At 31.4% G+C, this 15,306-nt stretch overlaps 1 long non-coding RNA gene across 21 annotated transcripts; it reads right to left on the reverse strand.

Moving 5' to 3' along the window:
• Positions 1 to 803: 803 nt before the first annotated feature.
• Positions 804 to 13,878, reverse strand: LOC107028334. 21 transcript variants are annotated; one of them, XR_003579970.1, is made up of 15 exons: positions 13,474 to 13,878; positions 9,984 to 12,436; positions 6,166 to 6,253; positions 5,533 to 6,089; positions 4,701 to 5,248; positions 4,502 to 4,570; positions 4,351 to 4,420; positions 4,178 to 4,237; positions 4,019 to 4,087; positions 3,459 to 3,712; positions 3,044 to 3,236; positions 2,673 to 2,765; positions 2,542 to 2,593; positions 2,126 to 2,422; positions 804 to 1,110 (listed from the first exon to the last, which is right to left on the reverse strand). It is a non-coding gene; the product is annotated as an uncharacterized LOC107028334 (long non-coding RNA). The 21 variants fall into 21 exon arrangements; XR_003579974.1 differs by having other exon boundaries at positions 828 to 1,110; positions 9,984 to 10,052; positions 13,474 to 13,872; XR_003579971.1 differs by having other exon boundaries at positions 828 to 1,110; positions 9,984 to 10,052; positions 12,276 to 13,872.
• Between the last annotated feature and the right edge of the window lie 1,428 nt (positions 13,879 to 15,306).

The raw sequence follows: 15,306 nt of genomic DNA on the forward strand, positions 1-15,306 counted from the left end.
GTATATTGATGTATGTAAATTGTCTTCTTTATTTTAGTATCTTGGAAATTAGAGTTTATACCTATTCTTTTTGAGTTATAATTGTGATACATTGATGTATGATCCAATTATAGTGGAGGTGCTTATTTGATAGCTATATGAATGTGAATCTAGTATAATTAAGGTGATCATGTGTTGAGGTATTCTTACATGTGATTCCAATGATAGAATGATGATCTTGTATAGAATGTGAATATGTTTTGTTTTGAAGCATACTCTCACTACATAATCTTTACCTGGTTGGCTTATGCATCATATTCTTGTATAATTGATTGTAAAAGTCTTTGCGTCTTGAATTGCTACTAGTGATGATGAGTTACATGATTAAGAGTACTACAAGAAAAATGACCTTTAGCGAAAGGAAATTCCATCGCTATAAATCTAAATATGGTCGTTAAAGGTCTATAACGACCGATCAAAAGTGGGTCGTCACCGGTCGTTAAAAGCTCCATTGTTGAAGGTTATCGACCGGGTTGTTCTACCGGTCGTTAAATATTTTTGTAATGACAACAATTAATCCGATCGTTACAGTTACTTAGAACGACGAAATTTCCCTTCGTTGATGGTCATTTGGTCGTTAGAATCTTCAAGTAAAACAACAAATTAGGGGAATTATAACTAATTTTAGCGACAAGAATTCCTATCGTTGCCAAGTACTTTTTATCAATCAAATTTCCTGTCACAAATTTTGATTCAAATTATTACATCTTATTTATAGTTTTTATTATTTCCATTATTTCCAAAAAGAAACTACTTAATATATATGAGTTCATATTGTTCACATCCTATTGAAAATTTGATATAATATTACATTGTTAATATTAAAGAACACATTGATTTAACTACTTAATACTTATATGTTCAACACAATACCTAAAAAAACGCATACACGTTGAACATAATAAAACATATGTGTTCGACATCTATCAAATCCTAGTTAGAAATTAAGAAAATGATATTATAGAATAACTACAGAAAATGTCTCTGCACCAACAATAAAATATAATATTCTTTTCCGCACGCGCCACATTATCTTTCACATCTCATTCTTTAATCTTCAAAATCTTCAATCTGTCAAAAGAATAATTTGAGTAAACTAATTAGTAACGAATAAGTTTAACTTAAGGATAAATTTTCTGTTATGAAACCGACATTTAACTGGTTTCTCTTTCATTCATGATCTATTATATATATATATATATACATATATATATATATATATATATATATATATATATTTATATAGCAACTAGAAACAAATTTAAAGTTCTAATTCATGAGTTCTAGATAATTTCTCTACCAAACCTTCAACATTGAGGATCTCCACTGGCAGCCAACAAGATTTGGATTACTTTTAACATGAAAATCTAATACAGAAGGTAGTTTCCGCTTTCTCATTTAAATATTTATTTAACCGTATGCTTGTGGATAAGTTGAAGGAAAGAAAACATAGATAACTTTTTGATATGGAGAATGGAAGTGGATCAGATGAAACAAGCTAGGATCCAAATGACTAGTAGGAAGAACAAAAATTTAAACAACTAATTACCCAGTGAAGAATGACACAGACATGATCAAATATATTTGAAGTTGCAGGTCAACAGAGAAAGGATAATGTGGAAGTGTGTGATGTTTGAGATAAACTACTAATGCTACAATAATAAGGGCAGATTATAGTAACAGTGATATTATAGAGGAAATGATAATACAAGGACCTAATCAGATGACAGATCCTAGTTTTCTTCCAACAACTATATACAGAACAATAACCATATTGATACCTTTTTTTACAATTTAAGATGTTATCACAATTTCATTGGTATATACAGAAACAAACATAAAATCAATCTTTTCGCTTTGTCGATATTTTAAGTAAAGTGACATTGATTTTAGTTATATACAGAAATAGCAGAGTAAGAATGCCAGATTATACAGAATATTTAAGATAACACTATGCAATAAAAAGGAAAACAGATAACTCACAACTGCATTAACAAAGCCCGTATAAACGAGGAGTATCTGGAAACAACATCACTTCATTCACGATAAACATCATGTAATAATAATTAATAGGATATTTACTAACCTGATGGAATGAATAGAACTGATGAAGACTGACGGATCACTATATTTTCAAGGTGTTCATATTTACTCTCTAGAATATCCATTAGTTTTTTTAGTGATTCCTTTTCTTTTCGAGTTGTTTTAAGCTCTTCCCACAATGCAGCCTTTGAGGTGGTACCTCCTTTTAACTCCTTAGTTGTTATTCCACCACCAAATTAAACTCCGTGACTTTTGCATTGTGGTCCAAAACACCTTTCCACTACATCAATATTAGTAAGAGATGGTTCTGATTGTACAAGCTGGTGAATTGAATATCAGCCTATAAAACATAAAAATATTTAAATAACGCAATGCACTAAGTAAGAGTAAGGAAATTGATGTATAAACATACATATTTTTCAGTTGTTTCAGGTTCAACAAGCTCATTTCCCTTCTTACCTGTCTCAAAGAAAATAGTTTCCATGTTTGGTGGATTACCATCTCTGCCTCCCTTCACGATTGAAAAATAAGAATAAGATAATTTATAGAAATAGGAGACGTTTCCTTGTAGGGTTGCACAATTTACTTACCATTTCGTAAACAATCTCTCTAACAGGCTTGATACCCGTACGATGAGGCATACACAACTTAGACCTATTGATTGAGTTTCTTGTACTTGCATCCTGCATTAACAACACAACACTGAAATTAATCACAATCTTGTTTAATGATTCTATATTTAATGTGTACTTTTCAATTCAGTGGGAAGAGGGTAATAGAGAACAGAATAACAAAACAGACCATTGCAATTTAATTTGGTTAATCTTAAGGATACAAGACATCAAAAAAGTTTAACGAAATCAAAACTCAATTTGAACATGGTATAAGTTTTTCCAAAAAATTAATTTTATGTAATAACTAGAAACAAAATGATATTGTTTATAACAATATGAAGTCATACCTTAAATTTATCAGATAAAAAATGTTCCTTGACCAACCATTCCCAGTCACTCTTATCTACTCCCTTCGGCACTTCTTTAAGAACATCGCGCAATGATATAGATTTCAAATTCTTGTGCAGTGATCCTCTCGAGTTATTCCAAAGCTTTCTCATATGTTGCAAAACATTATCTCTTAAATCATTCATGTCATCACTGTCAAAATTCTCTTAAATTAGAAAAAATACCAACAATTTCAATTGAATAAGGGAAAACAAGGCGTCAAAGTACAGATCACCTAATAGGGAAGTAACCTAGAAATTTCAGGAACAGAAATCAAGAGTCTAATGTTTCAAACTGAATAAACCAATAGTTTTAGAAAAGGTATTAATTCTTGACAGTTATCAGTAAAAGATATCGATATGTTGTAATCCTTACAGTAACAACTGCCCACATGTGCTCGAGTTTATGCTCTTCGATGTGCATCCATGAGTGTACCCGCAGTGGACACATTATGATCCCGAACGAGCAAACCCAAATGTCTCGTAAATGAGGTGTGATTCTGTCTGACGACTCGATTTTGATAGAAAGTGACTTTTAATTTTCTCTAGGTCTCAGTCGAAAAACATTCTTACAAATATTTGTTCCCCTCACGTTCTTTGCCCTTTCTGTTTCACATGGACCTGAAAAATCTACAGTAAGGAAAACCAAACAAGAAGTTGAATCCCACAGTAGCACAAAGCGAAGGAGACAATTGGAACATACTTCTAAAAAGGAATCTAAATTACTGGGATAAGAAGAGTTCTATAGGATTTGTTGGTCTCCTAACTTCATATAAAGATCTTATTAACAGTGAGGGTAGCTTGAAATGGAAGGGGAAATAATTTTGTTACTCTTAGATTCTCAGGGCCTATTAAAGAGAGGCAAGATAATGTTTTAGCTCCTTTACAGGTAACAATGCAGAAACTAATAGAAATTACATAGAATAAAGTACATACTAGTTTTAATCCCCTCAACATCTTGTACCATTTCAACCACTTCTTTTGCTTTTCTAGATTCAAATAAACCTGCAAATCTAACTGTAAGTCAAAATGCCCAAGAAATAAATTCAGCTTACTAAAAAAAGTTACACAAATAAAATAAAATAGTAGTATCACTTCTTTGAACCTGCCGAGACACTTCAGTCACTTTTTTAGCCTTGTCAAATTCAAAAAGACCTGTAAATTTTGATTCAAGTCAATCAATATAAGAAGTTCATTCACATTACTAACAAGAAGGGTACTTTTCCGGTAAGAACAACAAGAAATATTACATAAAAGAAAATACATACTCGTTTAAGTTTCCTTAGCACCTTGAGCCACTTCAAAAACTTTTTTTTGCTCTTCTAGATTCAAACGGACCTACAAATTTAAGTGCAAGTTAAAAAAAACTAACACTTCAATTTAACCAAAAAAAAAAGTTAAACAAATAAAATAAAATACCAGTATCACTTTTTTGAGCAGATCGAGGCTCTCCTATCACTCTTTTTGACTTAACAAATTCAAAAGCACCTGCAAATTTTGATGGAAGTCAATGAAAATAAGAAGTTCATGCCCATTATTAATAACAGAAAGAATACAAAGGAGATTAAGTAAGAAAGCTAAGAAAATTTTTTTGTTCAAATATATTAATCAGACTAACTCTTTTGAAAATTATCACTTCTTTGAGCATCTCGAGTAACTTCTGCTTCTTGAAAAAGGGTATCATTGTCTTCCATTGGATAAAAATTAGGAGGCACAGGGATACTAGTCTTTCCTGCCTTGTATCGACTAGAAGTTGTTGTAGTGCTTCTATTTTTGCCAATCAGAATCGGTTATTCAACATTAATCCATAAGCTTTGTCCTCGAGCCCTTTTATCACTAGTCAAAGTATGTAGATTCATTTGAACTCCTTGACTGAAGGGAGCATTGTCTTCCTTTTCATCAAAATGAGGATGTACATGGAAACTATTGTCTGCTAGCTTATTCGACTTAGAAGTTGTGGCATTGTAACTTCAATTTTTGGCAATCAAAGTCCTTTTTTCAGCATTAACTCTTGTAGTGCTCATAAATTTCAAACTTTGATCTAATCCTTTGCTAAAGCACCAGGCTGAATGAGTCCATGCTTGGGAATTTTTGAAGCTTGTCCCATTTCATACTTCAGAGTTTTTGAGGGATTCATGTCAACCTAATAGAGGGATTCATGTAAACCTAATACAAAATAGTAATAACAATGATATTAATTATGATAAAATAACACAACAAAAAATCAGACAGGCAAGGAAGTTTTTCATAAGATGAAATGTGAACTGAAAACGCATTCAGAAAAAGACACATGTACAACACAAATTCCTCACACGAACCATTATTACTTTGGTAAAATCAAGGTAACATTAAAGTCCAAGATCATTAAACAATTTTTCACAGAAAGTACCGTAAAGAATCATTACCATAAAAAATAATGAAATAAAAGTAAACATGATGAAGCTGCAAACCTTAATGAGTTCTTTTTCTTTTCGTTTGAGTAGAGTGATCTAACTCTTCTAAGTCATCATTCTTTTTTTTCAATATATCAAATGAATCACACGGTTGAACATTTTGCACTATCTGCCAACCTTTATTCGAATGATCGATAACATAAAATACTTGTGATGTTTGGCAGGCTAATACAAATGGTTCATTTATCTTCAAACATCGCCGATGTTTAACACTTACAAAGCCATATTCATCCATTTTAACTTCCCTCTTTTGATCATGCACATCAAACAACGTACATTGGAATAAATTCACTCCTCTCCCCAACAAATTGTAATTCAAGAACCTCGGTTAACTCGCCATAGTAATTTATACGTGTTTGCTCTTCACCAGTCTCACCTACTACAACTACCCCATAATTCTGAGTTTTCAAATATTTTTCATACTATTGCACTTGAAACCAATATCCATTAACAATGTGTCATTTGAATCTTGTCACATATGGCAGAGGACCACGTGATAACGATAGCAAATCTGCCATTCTATTACTATCATCATGTTTGTACAACTCTGCAACCTAAAAACATAAGATACCCTTTTAGAAAATGATATTTATATAGTTGATTAAAGAAAATTGATTAATTTATACTCACTCTTTTTTGTAACCAACTAATGAATTGTTTATTCCACTCCAAGTCTGAACTTTGCTGAGAAGCCTCATTGTGAATTTGTGAAAATTCTCTACAATGAATTGAAGTTCTACATGTTATTTTAAGTTGAAACATGGATAAGATAGAACTACATTATAAGTTTTAATCAAGACTTACTCGAGGATTGGTTGAATTTCATCATAGTTATTCAAAATATAAAAAGGTGCCTCTTCCATATCAGATGAATAAAGTTTGTCTGGTGAACTACCCTTTAAACGTTTTCTAGGATCACAAAATATGTTTAAACCACCCTCAGATTCAACTAACCCACCATCATAGTTTCTCTCCGGACAATTAAACTTTGTCTTTATTGTATTCTAATACCTTGAACATAATGTCATACATTCAACTACTAAATACCCCTCTACAATAGAACCTTCAGGGTCAACCATATTACCAATAAAACACTTCAAAAAGTATAGGTATCTCTCTATTGGATACATCCATCGATATTTAACTATTCCAGCAATCTTAGCTTCATTAGGTAAATGAATAGACAAGTGCACCATGACATCCAAAAAAGCAGGATGGAACACCTTTTCTAACTTGCATAGCGTTATTGGTATTTGGGCTTCTATTTGTTACAACTCCTATATACTCAAGCATTTTACTCCAAGAACATTGGAAAAAATAGACAACTCAATAAGTGGTTCAGACACAGATTTTTCAAAGCATACCACACATGGCAAGTCGGAGTAAATGTTCTAGAATTATATGACAATCATGGCTTTTTAATCCTGAATATTTTTTATCCTTAAGGTTGACACATTGAGAAATATTTGTGGAAAATCCATCTGGGACCTTTAAATTCTTCAAAAATTTGAAAATTTTATGCTTCTCTTCAACAGATAATGTGTAAGATGCGACCGGCAACTCGTATTCACCTCAATTTTTTATTGAATGCAATTCTTTTCGTATATCCATTTCTTCTAAATATAATTGACTACTCAATGTGTCTTTTTTTTTTTCCATTTGATATCTAAAATTGTCCCCAAAATATTGTCACATATATTCTTCTCAATGTGTATCACATCAAGATTATGTCGCAATAATACGAATTTCCAATATGGAAGCAAAAAATATACTCTTCTTATTCCAGTTATCACCCCTTTTCTTATGTGATACTTTAATCTTTTTCTGTGGATCCTTTGTTAATGGAAACTCATTTAGTCAGCAACTTGATCAAGTATATCAGCACCCGGCAACATTTTTTTGTGGTAGCCTATGCTCAATAGTGTTTTCAAATGACACTTAATCATTTCTCCATTTGTGATTAAGAGGAAGATAGCGTCTGTGGCCCATATAACACTGTTTTTTGGCATTGTTTAGCCCTGTAAAGCATGTTTTATTATTGCAACATGGGCAAGCCAATTTTCCTTTTGTACTCCATCCACACAAATTTGCATATGCTGGAAAGTCGTTAATGGTCCACAACAAAGATGCATGTAACTGAAAATTCTTTCTAGTTGATGCATCGAATGTCTCCACTCCAGTTTTCAATAATTCGTTCAACTCCTCTATTAAAAGTTGTAGATAGACATCAATTGCATCACCAGGACCATTAGGACCAGGTATAAGCATTGAAAGAATAAAATTCTCTGGATTCATGCAAATCCAAGGGGGCAAATTATAAGGAATAAGTACCACAGGCCAAATGTTGTATGGAGTTCTCGACCCAAATGGTTGAAAACCATCACTAGCAAGTCCAAACCGCACATTACGAGGTTCAGATGCAAAAGATGGGTGAAGTTAATCAAAAAAATTTTATGTCATTGAATCGGCTGGATGCCTCATTATTCCATCATCAACTCTTTTGTCATGATGACATTACATCAAAGGAGATGTCTTTGAGCACATAAATTATCTTTGAACTCTTGGCTTTAGAGGAAAATAACAAATCTTGCATGCTATATTTTTTCCTTTTTTCAATTTTGTTTCTCCACTATGTTTTGCATCCTTCCATATAGATGCACCACACACTTTGCTCGATTGAAGACAATTATCATCCTTCAAATATAACATGCGATCATTCTTACATGCATCAATCTTCTCAAAAGAAAGCCCAAGATCTCGAATTACCTTCTTTGCTTTATATTATGAATCCGGTAAGTTTGTTCCATCAAGAAATAAATCATCTTTCAAAAACATTAATGGCATCGTAAATGACTCATTACTCCAATGACCAATACTTTTAAGGTGAAGTAATTTAATCATAGTAGAAAGTTTAGAAACATTTGCACTTTCATATAATGGCAGATCAAGATCTTTTAATAACATGTAGAATCTTTTTGCTTCAGCATTTGGTTCCTCCTCCCGAAGATCATTACCAGTACTATTATTCATATTATCTCCATCAAAATCAGGGTACAAATCTCTTAGCAACCCATGTATTTCCTCCACACCATTATCCTCTTCAATGTCATTATCATCTACAAATTAAAAATCTGATTGTGCTTCACCTGATATCTCCCCATGGTGATACCAAAGAGTATAACTTGGTATTATCCCATGTACTATTAAATGTGACCTAACTACAAGACGTGTTCTAGAAGTTGCATTACCACATTTAATACATGGACAACGGATCAACATTGGTTCTATTTTTGTAAAAGAATAATCCAAGAACTTCTCTACCCCATCTATATAAGCATTAGCAAGTCTATCGTTAATAAGCTCCATCTATTGTTTATTAGGCGCCATAACCTTCGTGCACGTAAAATAGTTATAAAAATTCATTAGTATAACAAGCAGGTAGTAATAATTAGACATTTACTTTTAGAGTTGTAGATTCAAATGCAGTAGATGTATATTGTTATATGCGGATTACAACAAAAAATCAAGAAACAAATACTTAATCGATACTTAAACAAGAAGCACACATAAATACTCACAACATGGCATTAAAATGTTACACACATTGGAATAGTCAAATTACATGAAATAAAGTCTATCAATTCAAGGAAATTCAACATATAAATAGTAAAAGACACAAATATTTCAAAATAATAACTTTTGAATGTACATTGTAAACTTCAATAATGTGTTTAGTTATTTATAAAAATCTTGTGTAAAATGATGTAAATCTAATTATGGCTACTCTTTTTCTTGAATGTATGGCAGTACCATATTGGCAGATGATTCTAAAGCAAACGAGGGAATCAAATTGTGATTACATGAGAGATATATACCAAGATCTTCTTTCAACTAAACTTCTAAACAATAACAAAGGTATTGACAACATATATTATTAATGTAAAATTACAACTCAGGAATCCAAAAATCAATTGCATTTCTTCAAAAGTTGGAAAACTCATATAGATCATCTGGTATATAGTTTCTATATTTATTGTTATGAGATGAATATACAAAGTAGGTTCACAAAAATATTATAAAATTACACACAAAGGTTAGATAAGTCGTTTAATCTAATCCTCGTTATATTTATAAAAGTGTATGTGAAGACCAAAGAAAAAAGATGAAATATTTTATATATTTCTGTTTGTAGCATTTAAACTATTACAGTTCGGTAATTTTTTTATTGCCTGTACTGAACACATAAATGTTTGGACAGTGGTATTACCATTACTCAAAAATCAATAGAACACATTAGAAGATGACAACCACCAGTACCTTTTTAAAATGGTTGATAAGACCAGATTGAAAAACATAGCAAAAGAAACTACCAAAAGAATTTGGAAAAAGAAATCAAATATTTCCAAAAACATATCAGTAAAGAATAAATGTAAAGAAAAATAACATACCTTAAAAACCAAATCAACATAGAGCCTTCAAAAGAGTAGGTTTGCAGTCACTTTCAACAACAAGAAGCACTACCAAAAAATTAAAAATCAAAGTGTACACCAACCAAGACAGAAATAAGCCTAAATGAGATGTACTTCATAGAAAAGAAAATGTGAAATGAAACAAAGAGACCACAAAATAATCAACCAGCTAAATGAAATCACAGAAACACAATTTCAGCATAGTCTTTCCAATGCTAAATGAAATAACAAAAACACAATTTCAGCATAGTACTTAATGTGTCTTTTGTTTTCCTTTTTAATATGTCTTTTTTCGTATGGATAGCTTGGAGATTTATGATTCCAGTGAGTGATGTCCTAAAACACATCAAGTCAATATACATTCACAAGTTAGTGTTGCGCTAAGCCTACAACTGAGACTATGTGTCATATCTTCCGAACCTCCCCCATAGCTATTAAGATATGGAGGTTGTTTGCTAATTTTACAGGGACTCAAATAGTGGGTTTACAACTTTCACAAGTCTGCAATAAATGGTGCACATCATATTGTTGTTCAAAATAAAAGCCCCACTATTGAGAGTTGTCCCAGCCATAATGATATGAAAGTTGTGGAAAAGGAGAAATAGGCTGAAGCATGGAAAGAGTTCTTCTAACAACAGCTAGTTTTTAAAGTAAATTCAGATTAATGGAGACATGGGAGGACCATCTATTCTGGACTACATATTCCTACAACTTGGTCTAATATCATAGATTTTCTGGAAAAGCATACTTCAAGGATTCATTATATCGTAGTCAGTTGGAAACCTCTAACGATAGGTCTTATGCAATGCAACAAAGATGGTTCATCAAGCAGAATTCCCGAACGAAGCACTTATGGTTTCTCTTTAAGATATTGTTCAAGGAACTTACTACATTCTCAAGGTGATACAAACTTATAGGCGAATGTTATAGCTATAAGGGAGGAAATCACTCATCGCCTACTGTTGGGATGAATCAAGTATGTTATTATGATCCTTATTAAAGTTTAGGAGATTCCATGGGATGCATCGCAATTGTGTTGGATTCAACTTAAAGAAACTTACAGAGAAGGAAATATGCGGGGCAGATTATTTAGCCTACATGTCTTTTGACACTACTGGCAGGTTTGAGATTTATAATTTTTCAGATCTTCCAAATCAAGCGAGGAGAATTCTTAATTTAGACAATCAATGAGTTACTAATATTCGCAGTAGGACCAAAAATATCAATCCTTATATTATGTGAGGGGAAGAAGGACTGTTTATTTCATGATTAACATGTTACATGTTAACAAGTTCTTTACATAATTAACAAAGTTGAGAGAGGCTCAAAAACTCAATCCTGTATCAACACATGAGGACACAATTACAGATTCATCAATTAGAAAAAGAGGAGTTATATCTCAATGTATACTTGTACTTTTAGATATCTCAATGTATACTTGTACTTTTAGATACAGAATACTCATAAAGTAATAAAGCAACACAGATAGAACAAAACCAATAAGACTAGGCCCCAATTTCCAACATTAGGCTTAGATGTGACAAAGATAATATTTTGTAAGTTACTCTACTAAAGTTAAGATAGATTTAGCAAAAAGATGATACAAGAATTCCTCCTTGCTACATTGCTTTGCAAAGATAGTAATGTATGCAATATACATAAACAGTCAGGTCGTTGGACAATATTGAGGTTATTCAAAAGTTAGTATTTTGAATCCATATTCATGGTAAAACTACTGTGGACCAGAATAACAACAAAAAAATAAAGAAAACAAGAATTAGGAAACCTATTCTCTACATTTACACAAAAAATTGTATAATATTATAAGGTAGAGTTATATTTGTGAAGGATAATGAAAATTTTGTCCTACAAATTATCAGATTGAAAAGTTTATTCAATAATTATCATTGTTGTGATTTCTTTTATTGTCAATCGATGCTACTGCCGAAAGTACACACAAACATATGCTTGCAATGACTAGTATATATAATTTAAGACCATGTACACCAAAAACATACTGAAAAAACTAGATTATTTATAAAGAGTAAACATAAAATTGGGCAAATAAGAATTTCCACCTAACAATTCATACTCAAAACAAAAGGAACATACTTCAAAAAGAAGGGAACTCCAAGAAGATATGAAATTATTATCACACACAGCAAAAGAACAACAAAAATAAGGTGAAATTTAAGGTAAGAAACAAAACTTGACTTCTGCAATTTGGAAAGAATGGGAATTGATTTCCATTATAAGAGCTTGAAAAGATACCTGGAGCTAACTGTATCACAATAATCCTGTCCTTATTTACGAATTTTTCTCCAACAAATCAGTTCTCTGATAATCTGAGTTAGTCACTCCCTTATTTCTCTGTCTGAGAAGTGTTAAGCAGTAACGACGAAAGGTTGTATTTCTTCTTTTAACACGTGCCACTATTAAATAAATTCTCAACTCTTAAGAACTTTCCTATTATATATATAATAATAAAGAAAAGAAGATACTGAAAATATCATATTATTATACTGTTGCAGCTAAAAATCTATAAGTAGTAACTAAAGTAGCATGTTAGCAGGTAAGTAGGAACTTAGCAGGTAAAGTAGAAGGTTAGCAAATAAAGCAGCAACTTAGCATGTAAAGTAGCATGTTAGCTAAACACTTAACAAGAGCTTCTAACAACAACTAAGTCGGCAACACTCCAGGTGCAACAATACTTTTTACATTTCCAAAAACAGGCCAACAACATTTTGTATACTTTATTTTTAAGGAAACACATATCAGTTTGTAGTCACTAAGAGAAGATATAAAGTTACGATAATAATACAAGTTTAAATAGTCCATCGGCTAAGACACAAAGAAAGAGAGGGTACAATTGTTGTCATAGGGAATCCTCAAAAACAATTGAAAATTTAGTACAATTATCATTTCTAAGCAGCGACACAAAATAGAGGAGCAGGGATATAAAGCTTGAACTGGTAGTGATTTCGTAAAGACAAAGAACTAAATGTTCGGGCTATAATTTTTCCATTTTGCTTTTCCTCTTGCCAAGAGTTGAAAACTTATGCTCAAAGCCTAGAAATGAAATGTTTTATAATTTTCGTTGGTAATAATTTAGTGTTCGAGTTACTCAGCCTCTTTTACGAACTTCAACTTTCCTTCTTAAACAACTTACATCCACTAATAATTGAAATTTAAGGTACATATGTTATTGATATTTTTCATGCTCCTACTCAGTCTTTGGTTCAAGTTCTACATGACAATAAGTGGATCCTCCATCAACCATCTAACTCGAAAAAAGTATGTAAAGTGGAGAAATCGCAGACAAAACATGTAAGTTCAAGAACACCCAAAAAAATGAAAAAATCCAGATGAAACCCATAAAAGGAAAAACCCTAAGCTTGAGAAAAAACTAAAATCGCACAAAATCAAGCATTCCACAAAGAAATTCATAGTTATATTAACTAAATCATACCTTGAAGAGATGGAAACACCAAGTTAGGGTTTGAAAAATGTCAATTGAAACAAAGCACAACAAGCTACAAGAACAAAAAGACGTTTTCTTTGTTCTACAATCAAACAAGAGACGTGCATATCATCTTTTTATAATGTGTAATAGAGAAACGTGTGTTCCTGTATATCCTAATTTTTCTCTAACAAAGCTTGGATAGACGCAACTTATTGCATTTGTGCTTAGCTGATTTTATCCAAACAGAACATGGGCGAGAAGATGCTGCGGAATATCCTCCAACACTTCCTAATTTTATCGCTTACCGCTCACTGTAGATGTGGAGAACTTGATCTCTCTTTTCAGTTCTAAGAGAAAAAGATGGGAATGGGGAAAGTTTTAGTTTTCATGAAATGGGAATGAACAATATACGCGTACGTTGTTACTTTTTGGAAAATGGAAGAGTGGTGATGACACGTGTGTGGATTAACAATAATAAAATAATGAAATAAGAATTTCTCTAATTTTTTTTGTGTATATAAATAATTAATAAGTTTGTACAAATTCTTTTAAATTCCGGATATTAAATATTTAAGTATGTAAATAATTAATAATTTGATATATATTCTTTTAATGTCTAGATAGTATACTAACTCCAATTATATTAAATTAAAAAAAGGTCTTTTAACGACTCAAAAAAAATTATTTTGCTTAAAATACACTTTTAACTACTGAATTCATATCCCTTCGTTAAGAATTGGTCGTTAAAAGTACAGTTTCTTGTAGTTATGAATGGGTGAAAAATATTTATGTAGAAGAATCTTTGGGAGTTTTAATTGAATATGTTTGGTTATATCTTAACAGTGTTCAATTTGATAGGAATGTTATATAGTCTTTGTCATGCCTATTGGAGAACATTATTGACAAAACTAAATTGAAGTTGCATGTATCATTTGCAATGGCATCTAGAAAAGGAGTTTGTTGTGTTTATATATGTATGAGAATTTTCTATTGGGATGAATATGTTCACATGCTTTGTAACGGCGTATTTATACATGCCAGGATTAATTGGGTTTAGTGGATTCATGGTCACTATATTTTTATGTTCCTACCATTGTTTCTCTCGAGTAATGGATGTTGTTTGCAAATGCACATCTTTTTCATGTTTAGAGATGTAAATTTCTAGGACGAATTGTTTTCAAGAATAAAAGAATATTGATAGCATCAATGTTAGCCTACTTATATTGAAGTTGACGGGCTTCAATTTAAAATCAATAATATTTTTATCACGAAAGAAATGTTCAAATTAAAGCCCAAGGTGTATTCAAAATTCACTAGTTTAAAAACCTTATTTTAAAGTTTTCCTAGTTTAAAAAGTTTCCTAGTTTAAAAACCTTATTTTAATGATTCCCTAATTAAAAAGTTTCCCGGTTTAGAGTTTTTCTTTTTTTCTAGTTTAATCTTTCCTACTTTAAAGTTACCTAGTTTAAAGTTTTCCTAGTGTAAAGATTCCATAAAAGTAGGGTTTAAATCATATTCTATATAGGATAGGTCTTCCCTATATAAGGGTTGATTTTATAATTTTGGACAGATGATTAATATTATTTGACAGGTTTCTCTTCTTTACACCTTTGTGTGTGGTAACTATGGAATTATCTTAAAACCTATAAGAACGATTCTTTAAGAGGTAAGATTAATTCTTAATTTGATATATTTGGTTTATATTCATAAATTAGAGAAGGTGATTAGTCTTATACTAATTGTTCTCTCTAATTTCTTGGAAAGAGGGGTCTAGATCACTTTTGATCTAAGTTATTTAAATGACTTTATTATTATTATTATTATCATAATTAGTCTTAA

Source organism: Solanum pennellii, chromosome 8 (assembly GCF_001406875.1).
Source record: "Solanum pennellii chromosome 8, SPENNV200".
Lineage (NCBI taxonomy): Eukaryota > Viridiplantae > Streptophyta > Magnoliopsida > Solanales > Solanaceae > Solanum > Solanum pennellii.